General features: G+C 44.9%; 1 protein-coding gene across 6 annotated transcripts in view; it reads right to left on the reverse strand.

The window, feature by feature from the left end:
• The window catches only part of SUPT3H (SPT3 homolog, SAGA and STAGA complex component), a 449,050-nt gene that overhangs the window by 218,992 nt on the left and 203,132 nt on the right, over window positions 1-26,926 (reverse strand). The gene's annotated exons all lie outside the window — the stretch shown is intronic.

Raw genomic sequence — 26,926 nt, forward strand, 5'->3', positions numbered from 1 at the left:
GGGCCCACCAGAGAAACCAACAATGACCATATCTAGTTCCTTGGCCCCAGTAATAGAAGGTGTAAGTTGGCCCAACCACACAAGACGTCACGCATTGTTATATTTGATCTGTAGTTAGGACCTTGCTAGAATTTAAAATAAATGATTAATTTGTATACTAAAGTAAGTTCTTCGAGGACTAGATCATCATGCATATATGGTGCTGCTGGCCTCTTCTAGTTTGCAATTTTTGGGCAAAAAAATGAATGCATGCTATCCCAGGTAATGGCGTAGAAGTGGGTTATGGTGGTTACATCTCCATGTGGTTGTCCCTTTCCATCCATCTAACTGACCCAAACACACAAACATGACGGCTACTAAAAGAAGACTAGATCAATGTACATAATGTCCCAGCGCAAATGTCCTTTAAGATAAAACGGTTACTTATACACAACCACTGGCTGTCCCCAAATTATCTATCAATTAGGATTTCGGGCTCGTGAGGCCACGAGACATTTTTTTTTTCTATACAAATGATATCAACCAAGGGTGCAGTTATTAAGGGTGATGTTAAAGCCGGCCATACATGGGATTTCAGAAGGCCGTTTTCATGGTTGGTCCGTGAAGGTTGTCGGCATTCTGGATGACAACCTTAGAAGTTACAACGACAAATCGACAATCGATTTCTTTCATGATCTGTGGTCTGGTCTGGGCTTCTATTAGTGGGATGCAGATCCGTTGTTTTGCGCTACAAATTAGAGACAGCGATTTCCAGTTTTACCTTTGCCTGTGAATTTTATTGAGTATACCGCCACAAGTAAAACGGATGATCCAGCAACGTTTCTAAAATACACGACCTTCAGGCTAAACTTGCAATGTTCCATGTATAGAGGCGGTGGAAAGTTGTTCACCTGCTTACAAAGAACTGCACCCCAAAACCACCCCAAATAGCCTACCCGGCAGATCATATTTTCCACAGATATCAGCCTTCAATCAGAGTCTATCAACATTTTCCGTGTCACAAAAGGCGCCGATGGGCGGCAGAAAAAGATCTAAAACTACTTTTTCGGATGGCCAAGATCTTTAGTGTATTCTCATCTTATCCACCGGATATGCCAAAATTGTCTGATAAATGCGGGTCCCTGCTCGGCTGTTTAAGTGACATTGAAGTGAATTGAGAGGGCCCTGCACATGCGTGGCCAGGGCCGCCATCAGTACTGCCATCAGGGGCCTGGCCACAATGATGAAAAAATAGGGGCCCGTCCGCTTCTCAGCTGCTATACACATTTGAATGAAGGCCCCAGCGTTAGTCACTTCGAGAAAGGATCGGACCCTGCAATGTAATGTAATGTAATAGGGCCAGTGGCGTAACTACCACAGTAGTAGCAGCTGCTACGGGGCCCGCGGCATGCGGGGGCCCGTGTCGCCCTGACAGGCACATTACATTATGTGCCAGGGCTGGAGGCATGGGCCCCCTCATGCCCAATAGTAGCATCACTAACGTAACACTAGGCATTCGGGGAGCGCGGGGGCCCGGTGATAGCCGCGGGGAGCGGGTGATAGCCGCGGGGGGGGGGGTCGGGGGGCCGGGTGATAGCCGCTGCTCTGCACACTGTGCACTGATAGTCTGCCACACAGTTGAATAGAACGGCGATAGGTAGTAGGAGGAGCGCTCAGGCAGGGGAGAGGACAGGGGGTGGAGCTAAAGGGAACGAACGATGCGAGACTTCGGGCGGAGGACAGTACAGTCAGGACTGCCGGAGTACTAGGTATCTCACAGGATGGGTGGAGGGCGTGCAGACCGCAGAGGGCAGGTACATGAAGTTAAAAACTTCATGGGAGAAGGGAAAAGTTTTTAGGTACAAAAATCTGCCTCATAATTCCTACCGGAATTTTGAGGCATATTTTGAACACTTCCCGCGTTTTTCGTTGCGTTTTTTGTGACGTTTTTCGTCCATCGGGCCGTGGGCAGAAAAACGCAGCAAAAAACGCATTTTCTGCCTGCCATTGTTGTCAATGGGAAGTCGGAGACAGAAATGCCCGAAGAAAGGGCATTAGGCTATGTTCACACATAGTATATTGACAAGTTTTTTGACGCGGGAACCGCGTTGCAAAACTCGTCAAAAACGGCCCGAAAATGCCTCCCATTGATTTCAATGGGAGGCGTCGGCGTCTTTTTCCCGCGAGCAGTAAAACTGCCTTGCGGGAAAAAGAAGCGACATGCCCTATCTTCGGGCGTTTACGCCTCTGACCTCCCATTGACTTCAATGGGAGGCAGAGAAAGCGTATTTCGCAGTGTTTAATGCCCGCGGCGCTCAATGGCCGCGGGCGAAAAACGCAGCGAAAATCGTCGTGCAGGGAGAAGAAAATCTGCCTCAAACTTCAAAACGGAATTTTGAGGCAGATATTCCTCCTGCAAAATACTCCGTGTGAACATAGCGTTACGCTTCTTTTTCCCGCAGGTATTTTTTACTGCTCGGATTTCAATGGGAGGCACTTTCGGACGTTTTTTGCCACGGTTTCCGCGTCAAAAAATTCAGTGTGAACTCCCCCTAACACCTATACTGAAGCCATAAAGGTCCTGTTCACACAGAGTTTTTTGCAGGCAGAAAAATCTGACTCAAAATTCCTTCTGTAATTTTGAGGCAGATTTTCACATGCCTGCACGCCGTTTGCTGTGTTTTTTGCTGCGTTTTTTGGCTGCGGACATTGAGCGCCGCGGGCAAATTTCTCTGCCTCTTATTGTCAATGGGAGTTCAGATGTAAACGCACGAAGATAGGGGCAAGTCGCTTGTTCCCGTGAGCGGTTTTAGCGCTCGCTGGAAAAAACGCATCCGTTTTCGTCTGTTTTTTTACACTTTTTCCGCGTCAAAAAGCATGCTGAAAAACTCAGTGTGAATTCCCCCTAACACATATACTGATGCCTGCCTGGCCCTGCCCTCTGCCACGTTATACAACTTCAAACTTCACACACATTACAATAAAGAAAGGGGTCCTCTGGGCATTTTATATTGATGGCCCATCCTTAGGATAGACCATTACTATCAGATCAGTGGGGGTCCGTGATTGATGGGACCATAGCGTTCGTCTGACTTTTCACAGTTAGCACAACACCGTACACACACGGGACTGAGCTGCAATCCCAGGCACAGCTGCTACCAATGTGTACGGCGTTGTGCCTGGTAAACACTGAAGAGGCCAAGGCGACGAGTACTACGGCCCCTTCAAAAAAGCTGATCGGCGGGTGACCCCCGCCGATCTAATATTGATAACCTATCATAAAGATAGACCATCAATAAGAAATGTCCAGAGGACCCCTTTAACACCCTAACGACATGCCACGTACATGTACGTAGCAGCCAGTGGCGTAACTACCGCTGTAGCAGCCGTAGCAGCTGCTATGGGGCCCGCGGCATGAGGGGGCCCGTGTCGCCCGCCGGCACGGGCCCCCACCATGGCCGGAGGCTCCGCTAGCAGCCGCTATGGCTGCTACAGCGGGACGCCACTGAACACTACGGCAGAACAGGGAGGTATCTCCCCGCTCTGCCATTAAACAAAATACATGTATCCCCTCTCCACAGGATCTCCACAGGACATGTATCCCCTCTCCACAGGATATACACAGGACAGGGGATACATGTGTAATCGCTGGCATTGATAGGGAGAACGGGGGACTGAAAGTCCCCTGAAGTTCTCAATCACAAACCTCGGACTTCCGGGGTCTGTGTCGGCAGCTCCGTAGAAATGAATGCAGCGCCGGTCGTGCTTGTGCGCATGCGTGACCAGCGCTCCTTTCATTTTTATTGAGCTGCACAGACGCCGGAAGTCAGAGGTTTGTCATGGAGAACTTCAGGGGACTTTCAGTCCCCCGTTCTCCCTATCACTGCCAGCGATCACACATGTATCCCCTGTCCTGTGGAGATCCTGTGGAGAGGGGATACATGTCTTTTGTAGGACACGCTGTAGGTTGCATTTTTTTGGGGGGCGGGGGCTGTATGGCGTTATCTACAGGGGGGGTCTGTATGGCGTTATCTACAGGGGGGGTCTGTATGGCGTTACCTACAGCGGGGGCTGTATGGCGTTACCTACAGCGGGGGCTGTATGGCGTTACCTACAGCGGGGGCTGTATGGCGTTACCTACAGGGGGGGCTGTATGGCGTTACCTACAGGGGGGCTGTATGGCGTTATCTACAGGGGGGCTGTATGGCGTAACCTACAGGGGGGCTGTATGGCGTTACCTACAGTGGGGGCTGTATGGCGTTACCTACAGGGGGGGCTGTATGGCGTTACCTACAGGGGGGCTGTATGGCGTTATCCACAGGGGGGCTGTATGGCGTTCCCTACAGGGGGGGCTGTATGGCGTTATCTACAGGGGGGGGCTGTAAAAAAGGAACTATCTACAAGGGGGGGTTTGTGTGACACCCAGGGGAGGGGGGGCCCCAGTCAAAAGTTTGCTATTGGGCCCAGTCTTTCCTAGTTACGCCCCTGAATAGGGCCTGTTCCTTATTCTGAAGTAACGAACGCTGGGAACTGAGAGGACTTACAGAAGAGGAAGATGCAACATGAGAAGCAGAAGCTCCGTGTGGAGAGATCCCACCCCCCAGACACATTCTTCTCTACACAGCCGACTGGACCTGCAGGCTGGTGAGTGTCCCCCCCCCCCTCTCTATCCTGCTTCCCATTCCTCCTGACCCCACTTGTAGAATATTAAAAGTATAGTATACCAAAATGTGGTGTTTTTTTTTTCGTTTCCCTAGCGTTTTTTGGCGCAATTTTCGTAATGGCGTAGTTGCAACGCGATTATATAAAAATCGGTCCGTGATATACAGAGCATGTATCGGCCGTATTTCCTAGGCTGACCACAATTCAGGGAGCCAGACTCCTAGCATCATAGTTATTAATGCTGCAAGGAGTGCCTGCCCCTTCGCGAGAATATTGTCCCATACTGTAATCATTCAGTATGGGACCGGGGACTGTATTTCCACGGGGAGGCAGGGACTCCTAGCATCATAGAAAACTATGATGCTAGGAGTCCGGCTCCCTGAACTGTGCGGATCATGCGGCCGACGCATGGTCCGTATATCACAGACCGAACATGGACGTCTGAATAAGGCCAATTGTCTCCTGTTTTTGGTGCGGATTGCGCACTGAAAATTCACTACAAATTACAATATAAGGCGATATTCAGCCGAACGTGTGCGAAATCAATCAAGAAAAAACATCTGCATGGAATTTCGGACGAGCTGCTGATTTTTAAATCCTCATCATGCCTATTATGTTGTAAAATTGTAACGTATTTCATCCCTTACAATGTAAAGGGTTAATTTGCTGTAAAGCCCTAGCAAATTCTGTAAGGCTACATGCACACATTGAGGAATTTGGTGCACAAAATCCGCATCAAAACTGCAGGTAATTCTGCAGGTAAAATCTGCCCATAAGGCCGGGTTCCCACGGGACAGATACGCTGCAAAAAAAAATCACACGGCATATCCGACCTGGAACCCGCAGGACTTTGTCTGAAAAATTGCACCACGTTGCATAATTAAGCGTGCATACTTACCCCCTCCCTCCTCTGACGTCCGCTCCGGCACCCCTGGATGACGTTTCAGCGAATGTGATGCTGTAGCCTGTGATTGGCTGCAGCGGTCACATGGGATACACGTGTCGGACTGTACGAAGAAGGAGCGCGTTCTGGGTATGTTTTTTTCCCGCGCTGCGATTTTTTCACGTCGTAGACGCTGTGAATACGCCACAAAAGTCAGAACACTTGGCTTTCTGTTGCAGGTTTTGGATCCCCATTGAATTCAATGGGGAAAACCTGTAACAGAAAATCAATGAAAACGCAGCATAAATTGACATTCTGCGGAATTAAATTCCACACCGCAGGTCAATTCATTAACGTTTACGCTGCCCTAGGAAAGCTCCTGACGCCACTGTCCATTTATGCACAGTGACTTTAGGGGTTTCCCCTGGGCCATTCCCCGGACGAGGTATCCCACTCTATGCCATGCAGTCGTATATGTTTCGGCTAAATAGAGCAAAATCCCGAGTATTAACCGGTCACTGCCTGCTCCATGGTTTCGTTCACTGTAATTGACATCAGCACCAAAATCAGTTAATGCGTATAACGCACAAACGTGAGCGCCACACTTTCCGTATCCCACTCCCGGTAATGGAGGGGGGCCCAGACATCTTGGCTGTATGGGGCCCCGAAATTCCTGATGGCGGCCCTGTGCTTGGCCATCTCTCCACTCAATCTGTGTCGGGATGTGGGACTCCCATTTTCGACATAGGTGTGTTTCCCAGAGCTAGGACCCTCATCTATACCGTGGATATACCATTAATGTCTTAGACAGTAGTAACAAGCTACCATATTTCCTCTTCTATATGTTCACCGCAGTGCATAATAGTTACATTTGGTAACTGGTCAAAATTTCAGACGTCAAAAGGTTGTGACTTTAGTTTTCTGGTGATGTCTAGACAAATGCTATAGTTTACGAAGCATGTGGCTGACTGCACTTGTAGAAATACATGGAGGAGGGTGAAGGAATCCCAGATCACGTGAGTTACTCGGGCAGTGTCTTATCTCGCTTCCTCTTTCAGACACAAGTTAAGGACACAAGAGTTACTTAATATGTGATGTAAGTCGGTGTTACATACAGTAGATTACACATAGTTTTGTGTCAGGCTTGGAAAATGACGGTAGGGCTACACGGCGTCTTTGGCTGCAACACCGGTAGCGTGTCCAAAAATTGCTGTGTTGCCCTTCCTGCATCGCAGATAATGAAAGCCAACATGGTCGATTTGAGACCAGCAAGTTGCCGCAACCGCGACACCAATGTCGCAAGGAATCCAAAACCGCAGGACTTTCTGCAACTGTGGTGTTACGATGACTTGCGACAACATTCACTTACATTACTCTGAAGATGCGCAGGTGACATCAGATGTGCGACCTGTGCGGTAGCCAAAGTCGCTGTATAGTCCTAGCCTTCTACTTACAGAGCGAAATCCAGCCAATCTGTCGAGTTACAGCAAAACAACAAGGATTTTTCTAATTTTGTCGCTGTACACGAATGATAATCCCTTACAGCAATCCTGGACCCAAATGGGGCTGGCAATCTAATCTCCCTATTGTCGACTACATTTGCACCACAGTAGGGCAACCATATGATAACGGGATCAGATCTATGCACGGGAATGGCGCAAAACTATTCCAAATCCACCCAAAAAAGAAAAAATTCTTAAAGATTTCTCATTATTACAACTCTTTTTTGTTTAATGAAGCCGGCGCACTGATGAGCCGATTGCCGTAAGCTCAGCTTCTGAATCCTCCGACAATCAGCTGCAATCGGAGGTGGCGGCCACCCATCAGCTGCAGGGGAAATGCGGTATTACATGGTGGGCATTTAAAGAGGACCGGTCACCTCTCCTGATTTGACTGTTTTAGTCAATATTTGTATTCCCCAAAAATTCACAATTCTGGAACATCTTTTCTTAGAACTCTGCATTGTGCTATTTGTCTGTTACTCTTAGAAATGTATTATTAAATTGACAGCTGGCCCGTATGTAGAGGCGTTCAGTAAAGAAAATTTTTGCTGCGCGATATGATGTTTTTTAAAATGTGACTCTGAACAACTTATGCCATTGTATTCCTATAGAGTGGCATACGTCGAAGCCGTCCACTGGGGGTATATGCTGGGAAATACTGCCAGTGTGAATAAGGACTTAAGGTGGGCCGTGTAAACAAGCGCCTATCAACGAGACAGCTCGTTGATCGGCGCTCGTTTGCTCCTGTCACAAGGAGCTATGGATGGGGACTCCGTTACACCGATCGCTCATCCCCATACATTATTATCATGTCGGCAGCACGTCTCCCTTTTTACACAGGGAGATTTGCTGCTGACGATGATAATATTTTTGCCATTAATACGATGCAATCAGCAGACGAAAGGGCGTTTGCTCGTTCATCGGCTGATCGTTAACCCTATGAACGCTCGTTTGCCCGATAATTGGCTGGTGTCAAAAGGGCCTTTTCTCGGAGGAGTTTGATCTTTGATTATCTCTGCTCTATCTTCTTGTCTAGTAAGATAATACATTATGTTTCAGCACTGGAAAAAAGCAGCGGACAATCAGAAAGTCTAGATTAAAGGACAGGATTAGAAAATCATGGCTACCAGACACAATCCACGGACAGGTGTGGTGCTTTTTCTGAAAGAAAACCGCCCTGTTTTTCTTACCTGGGACAATCCCTTTAAAGGAACTTTCCTACAGATATATATATGTCATTTAGAAGAGAGAATACACATATAGGTTTATACAGCCTCTTTTCTTAATAACGTGCCGAGCAATCCTTAAGAAAACGTTGACTACTTGGCGGTGTTGACCTCTTATCTTGAACGGCAGTAGAGACATTTCATGTCAACTACTCATCACACGTATCTTTCCCACACTCCTTCTCACGCTTTGAACACTTCTAGACATCAGCACGGTGGTTTTAAGCAGAAAGAAATGAGAAACCCACATAGACCAGGCCGCAAACGCTTCCTCTGGCTTCTCACAGGGCAAGGTCTGACTCATATATGTTGCCACTGCCCCTGTGTTCACCTGAGAATACCTCACTTACACCCAAAATTATCATTCTTTTTTTCTGTTTTCTTTTGTAGTTATGGCACAACACAAAATAATATACAAGTAACTTTCTCAGAATTGTATTTATTTCACAAGACTCTCATAGATGTATTCTTATGTACAAGTATATGTTTCCGCGATGGAGACACAAAGCATGCTCACTACACTCCTCCACATAAGTCAATGAGACATGTTCAGAATTGGAAATGTTGGACAGATTGAATTTTTATCTGTTATTTCGCTCCACTTCTCTCGAGATAAGTGGCATCAGAGGTGTCTAGCAGACCCAGCGTAATAACATGGCAATTCAAGGCTGCGACGTATGCCACTGTATAGGCATAGGTTGACCATAGGCTCCCATAGTAAAAATATAATTTTTTTACTGTATTCCTCTGTATAGAATAGTGTCTACTACACTATTCTAAACTACGCCGGGTGCAAAGGGCTTTATGGATACTGAATGTTTGGAATATGAGTCGGGACCTTCCCTGGCGCGTATGCCGTACGTAGTTTGTGATGTGAAGAGAATCTAAACAAGAATAAAAAGTAATGATCTAAAAAACGACAACTGCTTAGGCGGGATTCACACGAACGGGTCGCGCCCGAGCCCGAGTGCCGGCCGGTAAAATCGGCCATTCTGCCCGGTCGGTTTGCATAAAGTTTTGCATCCGTGCCGGGCCGGGCAGATCCGGACAGTGACATCAGCGGCAACTCCTGAAGGGGAATCCCCATGTGTTCGGGGATTCCGCTTCAGGAGTTTCCCCTGATGTCACTGCCCAGATATGGACAGAGACATAAAGCGCTCTGTCCAGGAGCGGAATCCCCGAAAACACGGGGATTCCGCTCCTTCAAGGAGCTAAAGTGCGGCTAGCACATAGCAGAGCGGGGAGATACCTCCCCGCTCTGCTATAGTGGCGTCGCTGCAGTAGTAGCAGCAGCAGCAGCTGCTGCTACTAGCGGCGCCATCGAAGGTGTCGCCGGGCCAGGAAAACAAGCAGGGGACGGGAGCCAGCGCAGCGCTCCCTTCCACCTGCTGTACACCCCGGCCCTGCCACACCGTGTGCAGCGATGCCATTCGTCAGAATGGCATCAACTCCTCCTCCTCACATGCACTCTGCGCTGTGAGGAGGAGGAGATAGAGCGCAAGCGCCGGGAAACCCGGCCATCACTCGGAACACATTCCGGTGATGGCCGTGTAATACCCGGCCCCATAGACTTCTATGGGAGCCGGGCGGCCGGGTACCCGGGCGAAGATAGAGCATGTCCTATTTTTTGACGGCCGGATTTCCCGGCCGTCAAAAAATCGGTCGTGTGAATAGCCCCATTAGGGGTCTATTATTCCTAATGCAGCCGGGTGCCGGCCGATTTATGAACGGCCGGCACCCGGCCGGGAAACCCTGCCGTGTGAATGAGGACTTAGACTCATTTGACATATATATTTACAACACATTCAAGAAAATTAAAGGGAGTGTCTCATGAAGACAACTCATGTCCATATGTCCTATTAGGGGATATGTATCTCACAGAGCCGGGTCCCTTCCTCGATGAACCAAAACTGAGGGTTAGAGGAAACAGACCCAGGCAATCAGAAAATCGTCCAATTGTTCACGAGACAAACCCTATAATGTTTTCTACCTTTAAATACAATTTGAAAAATTTAGAACCCCTATTACCTACTGACAAAAGGCTGTTTAGATAAATATTACATAGAGATAGATAGATAGATAGATAGATAGATAGATAGATAGATAGATAGATAGATAGATAGATAGATAGATAGATAGATAGATAGATGATAGATAGTGTAAAGGATCTGCCAGGCACAGCTTCGGGGTTAACGCCCATAGATAATCAGTCTGCACCTGCTTCTATGTCTGTGAGACTGACTCCATCTTCCACCACTCAGGGTGGCAGGCTTAGGAGTGGGAGAGCCTATCACAGCCTGGCTAGACGGAGCTAGCTCCCGCCCTCTGTCTATTTATACCTGCCTTTCCTGTTCCTCCTTTGCTTGTGATTCTTCTCGTTTGGTTTCCTGGCCCTGCTGCAGCTTCTTGTACTATTGTCCTTGCTTCATATTGACCCCGGCTTGCTGACTACTCTCCTGCTCTGCGTTTGGTACCTCGTACACTCCTGGTTTGACTCGGCTTGTTTACTACTCTTCTGCTCTGCGTTTGGCACCTCGTACTCTCCTGGTTTGACTCGGCTTGTTCACTTCTCTTGTTGCTCACGGTGTTGCCGTGGGTAACTGCCCCTTTCTCCCCCTAGCTCTGTGTACCCTTGTCTGTTTGTCTGTCGTGCACTTATTGAGCGTAGGGACCGTCGCCCAGTTGTACCCCGTCGCCTAGGGCGGGTCGTTGCAAGTAGGCAGGGACTGAGTGGTGGGTAGATTAGGGCTCACTTGTCTGTCTCCCCACCCCCGTCATTACAGATAGATAGAGAGATAGATATGAGATAGATATGAGATAGATATGAGATAGATATGAGATAGATATGAGATAGATATGAGATAGATAGATAGATAGATAGATAGATAGATAGATAGATAGATAGATAGATAGATAGATAGATAGATAGATAGATAGATAGATAGATAGATAGATAGATAGATAGATAGATATGAGGATAGATAGATAGATAGATAGATAGATAGATAGATAGATAGATAGATAGATAGATAGATAGATAGATAGATAGATAGATAGATAGATAGATAGATAGATAGATCTCATGACAACGTGATACAAGTTTACGATTCATTACTTTAGTCTCGATGCATTTATGTATTTCTATTTGACCATCATTTAGAAACACAATTATATAAACGATATCCGTAGATAAGGTTGATCGCGGGTAAATGTGTTCTTTATGACACCGGACTCTTGTGGATTATTGTGCGGCGTAACTCTTGTGATTGTGTCCACAGCTTTCCAAGCACAGCAGAGGTCAGAATGTGCAGACACTAGAAGAGATGACATAGTGACAGCTGGAGCAGAGCACATGCATGTACAGAGCCGGGCCCGTCAGTATTCATGAAATCCTCAGTGTGGCGTTCGTTCATTCGACATCTAGAACAGCAGCTGTTAAACGGTGTTTGTCACTTCTCGTCTGCTCTGTGGCTCGATAGGGAGAAGGCCACTTAAAAACCCGTTGTAAATGTGGTTTTGCGGTACAAAGACGTGCAGGGTTAGAAAGCTATAAACAGAGACAAACAGCTTCACAAGTGACACGATCATCAGCAATTGTAAATGTGACATAATGTAGGAAAAATGGACTGTGTTATTTAAAACAGTGCCACTCTTGCTTATGGGTTGTCTTTGGTATTGCAGCTCAGCCGCATTCAATGGTGCTTAGGTGCAATACTAAAGAAAAACAAAGATGCAGTGGGACCCTGCGGACGCCAAGATATATGCAAACAAGACAACCTCATTCAGGTATACAATTGCTTTAACCCCTTGGTGCCATTTACTGTACATTTATGGCGCTGGCTAGGCACGCACCATCCGCAGCTGGTGTCAGCTGCATATTACAACTAACGCTCTGCTGCACTACCTGGGATCGGAGAGATAAAAAATTGTTAAATAAAACGTTACAAAAAATATCAAAAGGAAAAAAGAAAACACAAAAAGTTTTTCCACATTACAAAATGCTATATGTAAAAAAAAATAAAAAAATTACACAACTCGTATCGCCGCAACCGTAAAGACTCGGAATATAAAACAAACGTTATTTATGCCGCACTGTAAATGACGTGGAAAAACCTTGATAACAATGGCAGAATCTCTGTTTTTGTGCATTTCACCTTCCGTAAAAAGGAATAAAAAGTAATAAAAATAAGTCGTATGTACACCAAAATGGTACCAATGGAAACTACAAGCCGTCTAAGCAACAGAAAAGAAAAAAAATTCTGCCCTTGAATGCGGCGACTCAAAACCAAATGATTTTCTAAAAAGAAGTGTTTTTATTATGCAAATATAGTAAAACATAGAAAAATGATTACATTTGGCATCGCCGTAATCGTTCTGACCTGCAAAGCAAAGTCCACGTCTTTTGTCCCGCACAGTGAATACCGGAAAACAAAACCCAAACTGCAATGCGGTTCTTAAGGGGTTAATGAAAAAAAAACAAAAACATTTTAACGTCGCTGCATTCTATAGCTCCGTTTTTTCTTTTTCCGTCTAAGTAGCCGTATGGGGGCTTGTTTTTTGCTGAACGGGATGTCTTTTTTATATTCACTATTTTCGGGTACATCCAAATTATTAATTAACTTTTATAAATCGTTTTTTTTGTTTTTGTTTTTTACTGGTGGGGTGCAAAAAGAAAAAACCCAAAAAAATAAACAGCAATTGTTTGTTGCAGTATTTTTTTCCCACTGTTTACCGTGCGGTTAAAATGAGTTAATTTTATTCGATAAGTCAATTTTTTTTTTACGAACTATTTTTAAAACCTAAAATAAAATTGATTGAAAATAGAATTAAAATGTATATATGTTTTTCTTTTTGGGAGACCGTTTTTTTTTTTCTTAAACTTGATTTTACTTTTTTTTCGGTCCTTCTTGGGGACTTGCTGGATCACCTCTATAATTATTTGGAATCTATAGTACTTCAAAACATTATCGTCTGTTAATACTACGCTGGCAGATTCCTTTGGCAGACCTAGGAGCCTCTGATAAGCCACCTGGCTGTTATGGTAAACCACTGGCGCGTTGCTGGACGCCCAAGGAATGACACAGACGGCTTGCTTCCTCTATCAAACTCCTTAGGTGCCAAAGTCACTAAGGGGTCACATGGCTAGGATGACTGTTCCCGGCCATTACAGCAGAAGCCCGGCTGTCAATCCTGGCTCCTGCTGTTGATCACACCGGCACAGCTCCCATGCCATGACGTAACTGTATGTCATCATGACGTACAGTTACGTCATGCTACAATAAGTGGTTAAAAGAAGATTTTTTTTTCTGGACTCTCCAGAGTCACATTTTTATTAGTAAGGAAAGAAGACCCCGGAGACCCCAATGTTCCCTCCATGTCACAGGGACAGCTGACGCAGCTCTACAATGTGAGAATCCCAATAAAAAGCACCTCCTCATATCATCTCAGGTTCCTGGATGTAACGTCTATGGCCGGGGGCCGTCGTTCAGACTTACTCTTTGACGGCTCCGGCCACGGACATCTGTCTTCAAGGCGTCAGCTCCCTCCAGGGAGACGCCGGCACTCACTTCCGGGTCCTCGGACTGTTTCCCGCAGGGCCCTCGCGTGCACGGCGTTAAAGGGCCAGTATGCGTCAAGCTGTCACCAACCAATAATTAGCCCAAATGGCTGCTGGACTATAAAAAGGGTCTCTGCCCACTTGTTCCTCGCCTGAGCGTTGTTGTATACCTAAGTTTGTCTTGCAAATGGTCTCCCAGTGTTTCCTAGTTCCCAGTGTTACCCGTTGCTGCTACCTGTACCCTGTATCCCGTGCTATCGTATCTACTGAGAAAGCCAAGTCGTGTCTTCCGCTGCATCCACGGTGCCACCTGCTGTGAAAGTCAAGTCCTGCTTCCACTACTGTCTACTTTGCCTCAGGTACCCGTTCCGAACTATAGACATTGTTTTGTACCTTGTTGGCCAGCTGCTACCCCGCTACGAGGTATGGCCCAGTGGGTCTACTCCCCGCGCCGTGACACTGGACCTCTGTGAGTAATTCATATATCCCACCTAACAATTTTTACTCCGGTTAGGTGGGATATATGAATTCAATAAGGATAATGTTCCCATATATTGGTTTATGCAAAAAAAAAAAATATATATATAAAAAAAAATAAAAAAATAGATATATAAAAACAACCATGAACATAAAGAAGTACACACTAATAAAAATAAACGGGCCAATAAAAAAAAATGCACGGAACACGTGTTTGCCTTTTTTTTTGCACAATACACCCCCATCTACAGTCACGTCAATGACAGAGTATATTTTATCATCATGGGGAGAGCAGTAAACATTAATGATTCGTACACAGCGATGCAGCTGCCAATGAGCGGATGAATAATGTGCTCCAGTTGTGTAATAAGTTCCATTTGCTCATTCACAAAGGGGGGGCCCAGCTTTGATCAGGAAGCACAAGAGACAATTATCCTCCGAGAAAATGTGAACTGGACACTGATCACTCATTTTCTTTTCTGATGAGGAGACACACAAGACTCATCACCCACCCAACAAAGTGCCTCATTGAGAACTGCAACCCCAGGCAGCGGGCGAAATTCATTTAAGGCCAACATGAAAAGGAACAAGTCGCAAGAGACTTACTTTGTGTATACACATGGAGGGTGTCGCTAACGATACAAATGAATTCCTGGGATGTCGGGCGGCATCACTGGGGCGGTGCGGGGGGTCCGTCACATAAACATTTTGATGATTACCAATACAGTATGCGCTTTTAATATCGCTCTAAAGTCATTTTTCAATTTAACTAATTAAACACAGGCTGACAATCTGGTGCAATCTCGCATTGCATTGCAGTCGCCTTTTGAAAGGAACGTTCTCAGTTAACCTCTGTGGCACCAGAGAAAAGTTAAATACCACAGTATACGATAGACCCACCATCATGTAATAGATCCTGAATATGTAGAGCAAATAATGGAGAACTGAAGAGCTTGCCAGTTATATCAAGGGCTTAGCAGAACCTCCATAACGGAGGTGGCTAATTTCTTTAGGTTTGTTGTCGGCATGGCTCATAAGACATGGGGCAACAATTTACAGCCTGCCCCAGCATTGCATAAATCAATACAGCCCTATGTATCTAACCTAAACATCTAAAGTCAAATTCTGCTGAACCTCAAAAATACTTCTAAATTATAAGAAGTCATATGTCTGTGCTATTAATTCCCTCCTGGTATGTTAGAGGGGTTGTCCACTCTACTTGTAAGAAGAGTTCCTCGACACTAATCTGGTGGGAAACCTGGCAGTACGTTTCTCATTTCCCTGCAGCGCCTCCGCAGGGGAAATGGAGCATTACACAGTGCCTATTCATATGAATGGGTTGTCTGCGTAATACAGGACAGGACCTCCAGAGTGAGAGACACTCTTTGTAACCACTCTATAATCTGGCCAAGAGATAAGGATCCTGAACAGAGGACCCCACTATATTAACTCAGAATTCCCATTCAGTGAATGAGTTTTCTCACTGGACAACCCCTTTAAACATTCCCGGACACAAGTCCTGTATTCAGTACGATCTATTTCTCAGCAGCTCTCATGTTTTCTTTGCAGGGAGTCCTGTGGATCTCCACTTTGGCCAAGTGATAAGGATCCTGAACAGAGGACCATCCTATATTAACTTTAGAAGTCACTAATAGGGTGTAGGAAAATCCGTTTTCTAACCAGTCATCTTTAAGAATAATGTAGAGCCCGTAATAATGTTGGAGGGTGAGTTGGTAGAATTGGAAATAGACATGCGGGTAAATGTGGTTTGAAATGATCTCCACCAGCTTGAGTGTCATTGTCTTCTGCCTACGCTGACTGGCAATACATGACGAATTTCTGAAAACAATTCCATTTGGCCACAGGTTTGTGGCTAAAATAGTCAACCTGTTAGTTGTCTCACTTAAGTTTATTTTCTGCCAAGAAAGTAGGTTTAGATATTTTCCTAACACTTTAGAAAGGGTCAATGCATACACAACAGGTTATAGAGCTCACTGGTTAACCCATAGAAGGAACCTCCACATCTCAAAAAGTTTATATTCACTGTACGAAAATACCTTCAATTGAATGTTCCCCTTAGTATGCCTTATGGTATGTTAACATGAGAAGAGATCATTGATGGTCAATGCAAAAGTATTCCAGTCCTATTTATTGCCATGGAAATACGGTTTACATAAAAAAAGTAAAAAGGCCCAAAGAGCACTGTTGTGTCCCAACCCATTTGTTCTTGTGATAGCCGGGGGTCTCAGCTAATGTATTTCCAGTGATGTTATTGAGACATATTAGAAGATAGCAGAAGAGAAAATTCATTGAGTTGTGTTGTCCAGAATGACAAATCTACTAAATTATGGAGTGATATGGGAGCTGAGCATTAATCTTTGCGTAACTAACCGGAATCATGGGAAGTCTGGTGACTACACATTTGGAGCTCTAATATTGGCCATACTGGTTGTCCACCAATTTTTTCTAAAACATCTAAGGGCCTGTTCACATCTGCGTTGAAGGCTCTGTTAGGGGCCTCTGTCACAGATCTGGCCAAAAATACTGGAAACAATAGCACAGCATGCTGCGCTATTGTTTCCGGTAGAACCATGGAGACCCTGGCGGAAACACAATAGAACCCTTTAAAGTCAATGGGTTCGGTCAGGCACTGATGGTGCACGTCGTACAACGAAAACGGTGCTTCCCATATTTTCAATGTTCTGCTCCTCTGACGGACCAGAACAACAGAAACACCAACAAAGTTGTGAACCAGACCTAAAACAAACGGCTGAAGAGAATTGATAACCGGAGAGAAGGAGGCAACTCAAAAACCTTTTCTTAGACTCTGTTCGCGCTTGCATTGGCTCTGCTCACATTGCATCAGAGGCGCCATTCGAAGCCTCCGTCGCAGTTTCCATTCAGATCCTCTGTCGCAGATTCCATTGTATTTGACGAAAGGAAAAAAATTGACCCCATTATAAGTCAATATGGTCAGTCGAGCAACAGCCGTATCGGTAACACAGCAGATACAGCATTGGTCAGGATTATTTCTTTATAGACCCTTTAGGTTTGTGCCCAATGTTCGGCACGTGCCAGGAGCTTTCCAAACGTATCCATTCACCTAATGGATGATAAATGGGTGTCCTTAAGGTATCTGTCTGGCCGGTAGATGTGGGTGTACCTCTTTTTCAACTGTATAGAACAGCATAGTGACCAAACTTTTCTATAGAGAGGCATTCCGCCCCAAAAAATAGTTATCCCCCTGGTTTTTGAAGGTTAGAATAGAATAGCATTCTGCGCTATTATATCCACTGTAGTAAAAAAAAACAAAAAAAACGGTCGCTCGCGTCCATCAAAAATCATGTAAAAACTGAAAGGTATTATTGTCTTTTCTTTCTTGAACTACCCAAAGACTCCGACTAGAGTTGAATAATTATTTTTTTTCCTACACGGATGTAGTGGCCAAGTAGATGGCGGAGCTGTTTTGTAGTAATACTACTACAGGGTCAGACTGTTCTGGAAACAATTTCATGAGAACATTGTGAAACCTAAAAGATAGGAAGTCACCTCAGGTAACGTCGTTAGGAAGGTCTTGTTTTTAGCTAACCACTCTGCAATCATGACCTGTGTAAATAAACTTCCCCAAACTGTTCTCCTTTAATCTTTTTTTTCCCCCTTAAAAAATAAAATAAAGACGCACTACTGCAATTTAGGAAAGAATAAAAGAATAAGACCAGAAAAATAAGGAACGAAACGTTTAGGGTTTCAAAGCTCTCTGCACTTAGAAGTAGCAGTGAGCAAAAACAAAGGCGAAGTCTTCCGCACCGCATCCGTTTCCAATCATTATATTTTGGTTACTGACTTTGTACCAAGATGTGCTCTCCAGCTGCTGAGTTCAGTATTAACACTAGATCAACATGCCATAATTAAACCATTATCAGGAGCCGAAAGTCCAGGTAGAAGAAGAAAAAAGTAATGGGTTTTTTTTAGTTTTTTTTTTATAGGATATGCATCAGTTTGGATTATATTAATAAATTGCTGCCATTCTAGTGGAACTGCCTAGAAAACATGATAATTAACGATGTTCATCCCATCCTAATCCCATTACCTAGACGTGCATATTGTGCTTCAGCACTCATATATTATATCCACTACACACTACACGAGCACCTTTTATTGTTAAATGGATACTAATTTTCAAACAACTTATGCTGATCTAATAGTATACCTGACATAGATCAACTTTGTTATATACTTACTTTTAAAATTTCGTTTTATTCATGCAATTTCTGTGTGAAGTTACTGCCACTAGGTGTCTCCCTTCCTGTAACCTGCTGTTTACCCCCCTGTTGTCAAGCATAATGCGTCCCTGGTTACAGAGCAGAGGAGGCAGACTAGAGGAAGTGGGAGTGTGTATATCTTCACTGCATGAATATAGAAGTCAATGGAGGGGGGAGCGGAGAATGAAAGACACAGACACGCTGCCCATAGATGTCTATAGAGGGGATGGCGGGGAAGTAGGAGGGAGTAGAGCGAAAAAGGTACAGACACGCTGTCAAAAGAAGTCTATGGAGAGGGGAGCACGAAGCATAGAGAAAAAAAAAGGACACATGCACGCTGTCAATAGAAGTCTATGTAGACAGGAGGGGCGTTCAGAAAAAGCTGGAACGGAGATAGAGACATAGAACCACTGCCCTTAGAAGTCTATGAAGAAGAAAGGGGAAGTAAGGGGAGGGAGCATACGGTAGAGCCACAGATATGCTGCCCATACAAGTCTATGGAAAGAGTAGAAGGAGCAAAGTGAAAAACACAAACAGACGTGCTGCGGGAAACTTGGCCGTCAAAGAATGGGACATGCCCTATTTTTGGCCGTTCTTCCGGCCCCCATAGAAGTCTATGGGGCTGGGTAATACACGGCCATCACTGGAATGTGTCCCGACTGCGGCTGTGTCTTCCGTCGCTCACTCTCTCTCCTTCTCACAGTGCGAAGTGCATGTGAGGAGGAGGAGGAGGGTATTTGTTTACTCCCTGTAGGAGCGGAATCCCCTATCCCTGGCCACAGCTTCGGCAATCCTGTGGCTGTGGATTGGGGTTTCCGCTTCAGAAGTGCTTGACGTCACTGTGTCCATACATGACCAAAGTGAAGTCAGGGTCTTCTCCTGGAGCGGAAACACCGGCCACAGGGTCGGGGACTCCGCTTCAGAAGTGCCTGACGTCACTGGACACAGTGACGTCAGGCACTTCTGAAGCAGAATCCCCGACTCTGTGGCCGGTGTTTCCGCTCCAGAAGTCCCTGACTTCACTGTGTCAGACAGCCTCCCGTAGGTAATGCCACACAGCTCCCCGTAGGTAATGCCACACAGCCCCCCGTAGGTAATGACACACAGCCCCCCGTAGGTAATGCCACACAGCCCCCCGTAGGTAATGCCACACAGCCCCCCGTAGGTAATGCCACACAGCCCCCCGTAGGTAATGCCACACAGCACCCCGTAGGTAGTGACACACAGCACCCCGTAGGTAGTGACACACAGCACCCCGTAGGTAGTGACACACAGCACCCCGTAGGTAGTGACACACAGCACCCCGTAGGTAGTGACACACAGCACCCTGTAGGTAGTGACACACAGCACCCGGTAGGTAGTGACACACAGCACCCTGTAGGTAGTGACACACAGCCCCCTGTAGGTAGTGGCACATAGCCCCCCCGTAGGTAATGCCACACAGCCTCCCGTAGGTAATGCCACACAGCCTCCCGTAGGTAATGCCACACAGCCCCATGTAGGTAGTGACACACAGCACCCTGTAGGTAGGGACACACAGCACCCTGTAGGTAGTGACACACAGCACCCTGTAGGTAGTGACACACAGCACCCTGTAGGTAGTGACACACAGCACCCTGTAGGTAGTGACACACAGCACCCTGTAGGTAGTGACACACAGCCCCCTGTAGGTAGTGACACACAGCCCCCTGTAGGTAGTGACACACAGCCCCCTGTAGGTAGTGACACACAGCCCCCTGTAGGTAGTGACACACAGCCCCCTGTAGGTAGTGGCACACATCACCCTGTAGGTAGTGACACAGCCCCCCTGTAGGTAGAGGCACACAGCACCCTGTAGGTAGTGACACACAGCCCCCCTGTAGGTAGTGGCACATAGCCCCCCCCAGGTAATGCCACACAGCCTCCCGTAGGTAATGCCACACAGCCCCCCTAGGTAATGCCACATAACCTTCCATAGGTAATGCCACACAGCCCCATGTAGGTAGTTCTACACAGCACCCCCCCCATAGATGGCAACCCCCCTACCTGTCTGTAGATAGTGCCACCGTTACAGGAGAAGTCCCTGACTTTAATGTACATATATGGACACAGTGACGTCAGGCACTTCTGAAGCGGAATCCCCGACCGTGGCCGGTGTTTCCGCTCCAGAAGTTCCTGACTTCACTGTGTCCATATATGGACACCATGACGTCAGGTACTTCTGCAGCGGAATCCCCAATCCCCGGCCACAGTGTTGCCGAAGCTGTGGCCGGAGATTGGGGATTCCGCTCCTACAGGTAGCAAAAAAATACCCTCCTCCTCCTCACATGCTCTTCACACTGTGAGAAGGAGAGAGAGAGAGCGAGCGACAGAAGACACGGCCGTCACTCGGGACACATTCCAGTGATGGCCGTGTATTACCCGGCCCCATAGACTTCTATCGGAGCCGGGCGGCCGGGAGAACGGCCGAAAATAGGGCATTTCCCATTTTTTGACGGCCGGGTTTCCTGGGCCGTCAAAAAATCGGTCGTGTGAATAGCCCCATTAGGGGTCTATTGTTCCTACTGCTGCCGTGCGATGGCCGTTTTATGAACGGCCGGGAAACCCTGTCGTGTTAATAAGGTTTAAGGCTCTATTCACACGACAGGGTCCAAGTGTAACCCGATTAAAACGGCCGTTTTGGTCCGTTTTTCTCTGCTGTTTTGCATCCATTCTGTTTCCGTTCCGGACCATGTTTCTGTTTTTAACGGCCGATTTTGACCAGTTTTGCATCAGTTTTTTTCCATGTCCGTTTTAATACTGGATGAATTTCATTTGTAAATTTCTTGCCACACACTTCCCTCTGTAGATACTGCCACAGCCGCCCTGTAGGTAGTGCCCCAAAGCCCCCCTTGAAGGTAGTGCCAAACACACCCCCTGTAAGTAGTGACACACAGCCTCCTGTAGGTAAGGCCACACAGCCCCCTGTAGGTAATGCCACACATCCCCCTGTAGGTAATGCCACACAGCCCCCTGTAGGTAATGCCACAAAGCCCCCTGTAGGTAATGTCACACAACCCCCTGTAGGTAATGCCACACAGCCCCCTGTAGGTAGTGCCACACAGCCCCCCATAGGTAATGCCACACAGCCCCCCATAGGTAATGCCACAAAGCCCCCTGTAGGTAGTTCTACACAGAAACCTTTTACATAGCTCCCGCCATAGATGGCACCCCCACCCCTACCTTCCTGTTAATAGCGCCACCGTTCCAGGACAGTCAGGGACTTCGCCTGGAGTGGAAAAACCGGCCACAGCACCGGGGATTCCGCTACAGAGGATCCTGACATCACTGTGTCTATATATGGACAGTGAAGTCAGGGACTTCTCCTGGGGCTGAAACACCGGCCACAGTTTCCCGGGCCATCAAAAATTCGGTCGTGTGAATAGCCCCCTGTAGATAATGCCACACAGCACCCTGTAGGTAATTCCACACAACCCCCATAGGTAATGCCACACAGCACCACCCCTCATAGATGGCACCCCCCCACCCTGACTTCAATGTCCATATATGGAAAGTGAAGTCAGGGACTTCTCCTGGAGCGGAGACACCCGCCAAACGGTCGGGGATTCCGCTTCACTAGTCCCTGACATCACTGTGTCCAAATATGGACAGTGAAGTCAGGGACTACTCCTGGAGCTGAAACACTGGCCACAGCTTCCTGGGCAGTCAAAAAATCGGTCATGTGAATAGCCCCCTGTAGGTAATGTCACAAAGCCCCCTGTAGGTAATACCACACAATCCCCATAGGAGGTAATGCCACACAGCCCCCCATAGGTAATGCCACACAGCCCCTGAGGGTAATGCCACACAGCACCACCACCCCCATAGATGGCACCCCCCACCTGTCTGTAGATAGTGCCACCGTTCCAGGAGAAGTCCCCGACTTCTATGTCCATATATGGAAAGTGAAGTCAGAGACTTCTACTGGAGTGGAGAAACCAGACACAGGATCGGGGATTCCGCTTCACTAGTCCCTGACGTTACTGTGTCCATATATGGACAGTGAAGTCAGGGACTTCTCCTGAAGCGGAAACACCGGCCACAGTTTCCCGGGCCGTCAAAAAATCTTTCGTGTGAATAGCCCCGTTTTTTGAACGGCCGTCAAACGGCCGGGAAACACTGTCATGTAAATAGGGCCTAAGAATTAAAGATAGAGCCTGCAGAGAGAAAAACTGCAAGAAAATGCAGAAAAGTCATATAATTGCCCCAAAAAAGTTTTTTACCTCATGTACACACACGACAGCTTATTCTAAAATGTCACCTGAAAACTTAGGTATGCTTTATGTATTTATAGGTAACATCTAGCTGCAGTCACCCTTGTAATCTATAGTGCACGTGCAGCGCCCAATGCAGTTTGAACTTTGCAGGTCTCGGCATCCATGAGACTGAAGCGACCTGTGACCTTCCTTGAATGTGGTAACAAATTTGTATTCTTCCCCTTCATACTTTTGAATTATTAGCAGCATTATGGGCATATTTAACACTTTTTTATGATTCTACTATAGACTAAGTAACAGACTATTGTTAATCAGTGATTTCACTGATATAATCCCTGTTTTTTTAGGTTTGAGATTAGGTAAACTTGATCTAATATGTATGCTCACTGTCTAACTAACAATGTCAGTAATACAGTAGTTTTATTCTTGTACTTAGGGGGCAGTATTATAGTAGTTGCGTTCTTGTACATAGGGGCAGTATTATAGTAGTTATATTCTTGTACATAGGAGGCAGTATTATAGTGGTTATATTCTTGTATATAGGGGCAGTATTATAGTAGTTATATTCTTGTATATAGGAGCAGTATTATAGTAGTTATATTCTTGTATATAGGAGCAGTATTATAGTAGTTATATTCTTGTATATGGGGCAGTATTATAGTAGTTATATTCTTGTAGATAGGGGCAGTATTATAGTAGTTATATTCTTGTATATAGGAGCAGTATTATAGTAGTTATATTCTTGTATATAGGGGGCAGTATTATAGTAGTTGTATTCTTGTACATAGGGGTGGTATTATAGTAGTTATATTGTATATAGGAGGCAGTATTATAGTAGTTATATTCTTGTATATAGGGAGCAGTATTATAGTAGTTTTATTCTTGTATATAGGAGGTGTATTATAGTAGTTATATTCTTGTACATAGGGGAAAGTATTAAGGTAGTTATATTCTTGTACATAGGAGGCAGTATTATAGTAGTTATATTCTTGTATATAGGGAGCAGTATTATAGTAGTTATATTCTTGTACATAGGAAGCAGTATTATAGTAGTTATATTCTTGTACATAGGGAGCAGTAATATAGTAGTTATATTCTTGTATATAGGGAGCAGTATTATAGTAGATATGTTCTTGTATATAGGAGTAGCATTATAGTAGTTATATTCTTGTATATAGGGGGCAGTATTATAGCAGTTGTATTCTTGTACATAGGAGGCAGTATTATAGTAGTTATATTCTTGTACATAGGGGAAGTATTATAGTAGGTATATTCTTGTACAAAGGGGCAGTATTCTAGTAGTTATATTCTTTTACATAAGAGACACTATAAGAAATGCATTATATTCTTGTCCATGGGATCCAATATTGTTACAGCTATATTATTTTACATAGGGGGCAGTATTATAGTAGTTATATTCCTGTATATAGGGGCAGTATTATAGTAGTTATATTCTTGTATATAGGGGGCAGTATTATAGTACTTATATTCTTGAATATAGGAGCAGTATTATAGTAGTTATATTATTGTATATAGGAGCAGTATTATAGTAGTTATATTCTTGTATATAGGGGGCAGTATTATAGTAGTTATATTCTTGTATATAGGGGACAGTATTATAGTAGTTATATTCTTGTGTATAGGAGCAGTATTATAGTAGTTATATTCTTGTATATAGGGGTAGTATTATAGTAGTGATATTCTTGTATATAGGGGCAGTATTATAGTAGTTATATTCTTGTATATAGGGGCAGTATTATAGTAGTTATATTCTTGTATATAGGGTGCAGTATTATAGTAGTTATATTATTGTACATAGAGGGCAGTATTATAGTATATTCTTGTACATAGGAGCAGTATTATAGTAATTACAGTGAAGGAAATAAGTATTTGATCCCTTGCTGATTTTGTAAGTTTGCCCACTGTCAAAGACATGAACAGTCTAGAATTTTTAGGCTAGGTTAATTTTACCAGTGAGAGATAGATTATATTTAAAAAAAAACAGAAAATCACATAGTCAAAATTATATATATTTATTTGCATTGTGCACAGAGAAATAAGTATTTGATCCCCTACCAACCATTAAGAGTTCAGCCTCCTCCAGACCAGTTACACGCTCCAAATCAACTTGGTGCCTGCATTAAAGACAGCTGTCTTACATGGTCACCTGTATAAAAGACTCCTGTCCACAGACTCAATTAATCAGTCTGACTCTAACCTCTACAACATGGGCAAGACCAAAGAGCTTTCTAAGGATGTCAGGGACAAGATCATAGACCTGCACAAGGCTGGAATGGGCTACAAAACCATAAGTAAGACGCTGGGTGAGAAGGAGACAACTGTTGGTGCAATAGTAAGAAAATGGAAGACATACAAAATGACTGTCAATCGACATCGATATGGGGCTCCATGCAAAATCTCACCTCGTGGGGTATCCTTGATCCTGAGGAAGGTGAGAGCTCAGCCGAAAACTACACGGGGGGAACTTGTTAATGATCTCAAGGCAGCTGGGACCACAGTCACAAAGAAAACCATTGGTAACACATTACACCGTAATGGATTAAAATCCTGCAGTGCCCGCAAGGTCCCCCTGCTCAAGAAGGCACATGTACAGGCCCGTCTGAAATTTGCAAATGAACATCTGGATGATTCTGAGAGTGATGGGAGAAGGTGCTGTGGTCAGATGAGACTAAAATTGAGCTCTTTGGCATTAACTCAACTCGCTGTGTTTGGAGGAAGAGAAATGCTGCCTATGACCCAAAGAACACCGTCCCCACTGTCAAGCATGGAGGTGGAAACATTATGTTTTGGGGGTGTTTCTCTGCTAAAGGCACAGGACTACTTCACCGCATCAATGGGAGAATGGATGGAGCCATGTACCGTCAAATCCTGAGTGACAACCTCCTTCCCTCCACCAGGACATTAAAAATGGCTCGTGGCTGGGTCTTCCAGCACGACAATGACCCGAAACATAGAGCCAAGGCAACAAAGGAGTGGCTCAAAAAGAGGCACATTAGGGTCATGGAGTGGCCTAGCCAGTCTCCAGACCTTAATCCCATCGAAAACTTATGGAGGGAGCAGAGGATCCGAGTTGCCAAGCGACAGCCTCGAAATCTTAATGATTTACAGATGATCTGCAAAGAGGAGTGGACCAAAATTCCATTTAACATGTGTGCAAACCTCATCATCAACTACAAAAAACGTCTGACTGCTGTGCTTGCCAACAAGGGTTTTGCCACCAAGTATTAGGTCTTGTTTGCCAAAGGGATCAAATACTTATTTCCTTCACTGTATATTCTTGTATATAGAGGCAGTATTATAGTAGTTATATTCTTGTATATAGGGGGCAGTATTATAGTAGTCATATTCTTGTATATAGGGAGCAGTATTATAGTAGTTATATTCTTGTACATAGTGGGTAGTATTATAGTAGTTATATTCTTGTATATAGGGGTAGTATTATAGTAGTTATATTCTTGTACATAGGAGTAGTATTATAGAAGTTATATTCTTGTATATAGAGGGCAGTATTATAGTAGTTATATTATTGTACATTGGGGCAGTATTATAGTAGTTATATTCTTGTATGTAGAGGGCAGTATTATAGTAGTTATATTCTTGTATATAGGGGGCAGTATTGGAGTAGTTATATTCTTGTATATAGGGAGCAGTATTATAGTAGTTATTTTAATGTATATAGGAGCAGTAGTATAGTAGTTCAATTCTTGTACATAGGGAGCAGTATTATAGTAGTTATATTCTTGTACACATGGTGCAGCATTATAGTAGTTATATTCTTGTATATAGGGGCAGTATTATAGTAGTTATATTCTTGTCTATAGGAGAAGTATTATAATAGTTATATTCTTGTATATAGGAGCAGTATTATAGTAGTTATATTCTTGTACATAGGGGGCAGTATTATAGTAGTTATATTCTTGCATATAGGAGCAGTATTATAGTAGTTTTATTCTTGTATATAGGGGGCAGTATTATAGTAGTTATATTCTTGTATATAGGGGGCAGTATTATAGTAGTTATATTATTGTACATATGGTGCAGCATTATAGTAGTTATATTCTTGTAAATAGGAGCAGTATTATAGTAGTTATATTCTTGTACATGGGGGCAGTATTATAGTAG

The sequence above is a fragment of the Rhinoderma darwinii genome, chromosome 4 (genome assembly GCF_050947455.1).
Source record: "Rhinoderma darwinii isolate aRhiDar2 chromosome 4, aRhiDar2.hap1, whole genome shotgun sequence".
Classification (NCBI taxonomy): domain Eukaryota; kingdom Metazoa; phylum Chordata; class Amphibia; order Anura; family Rhinodermatidae; genus Rhinoderma; species Rhinoderma darwinii.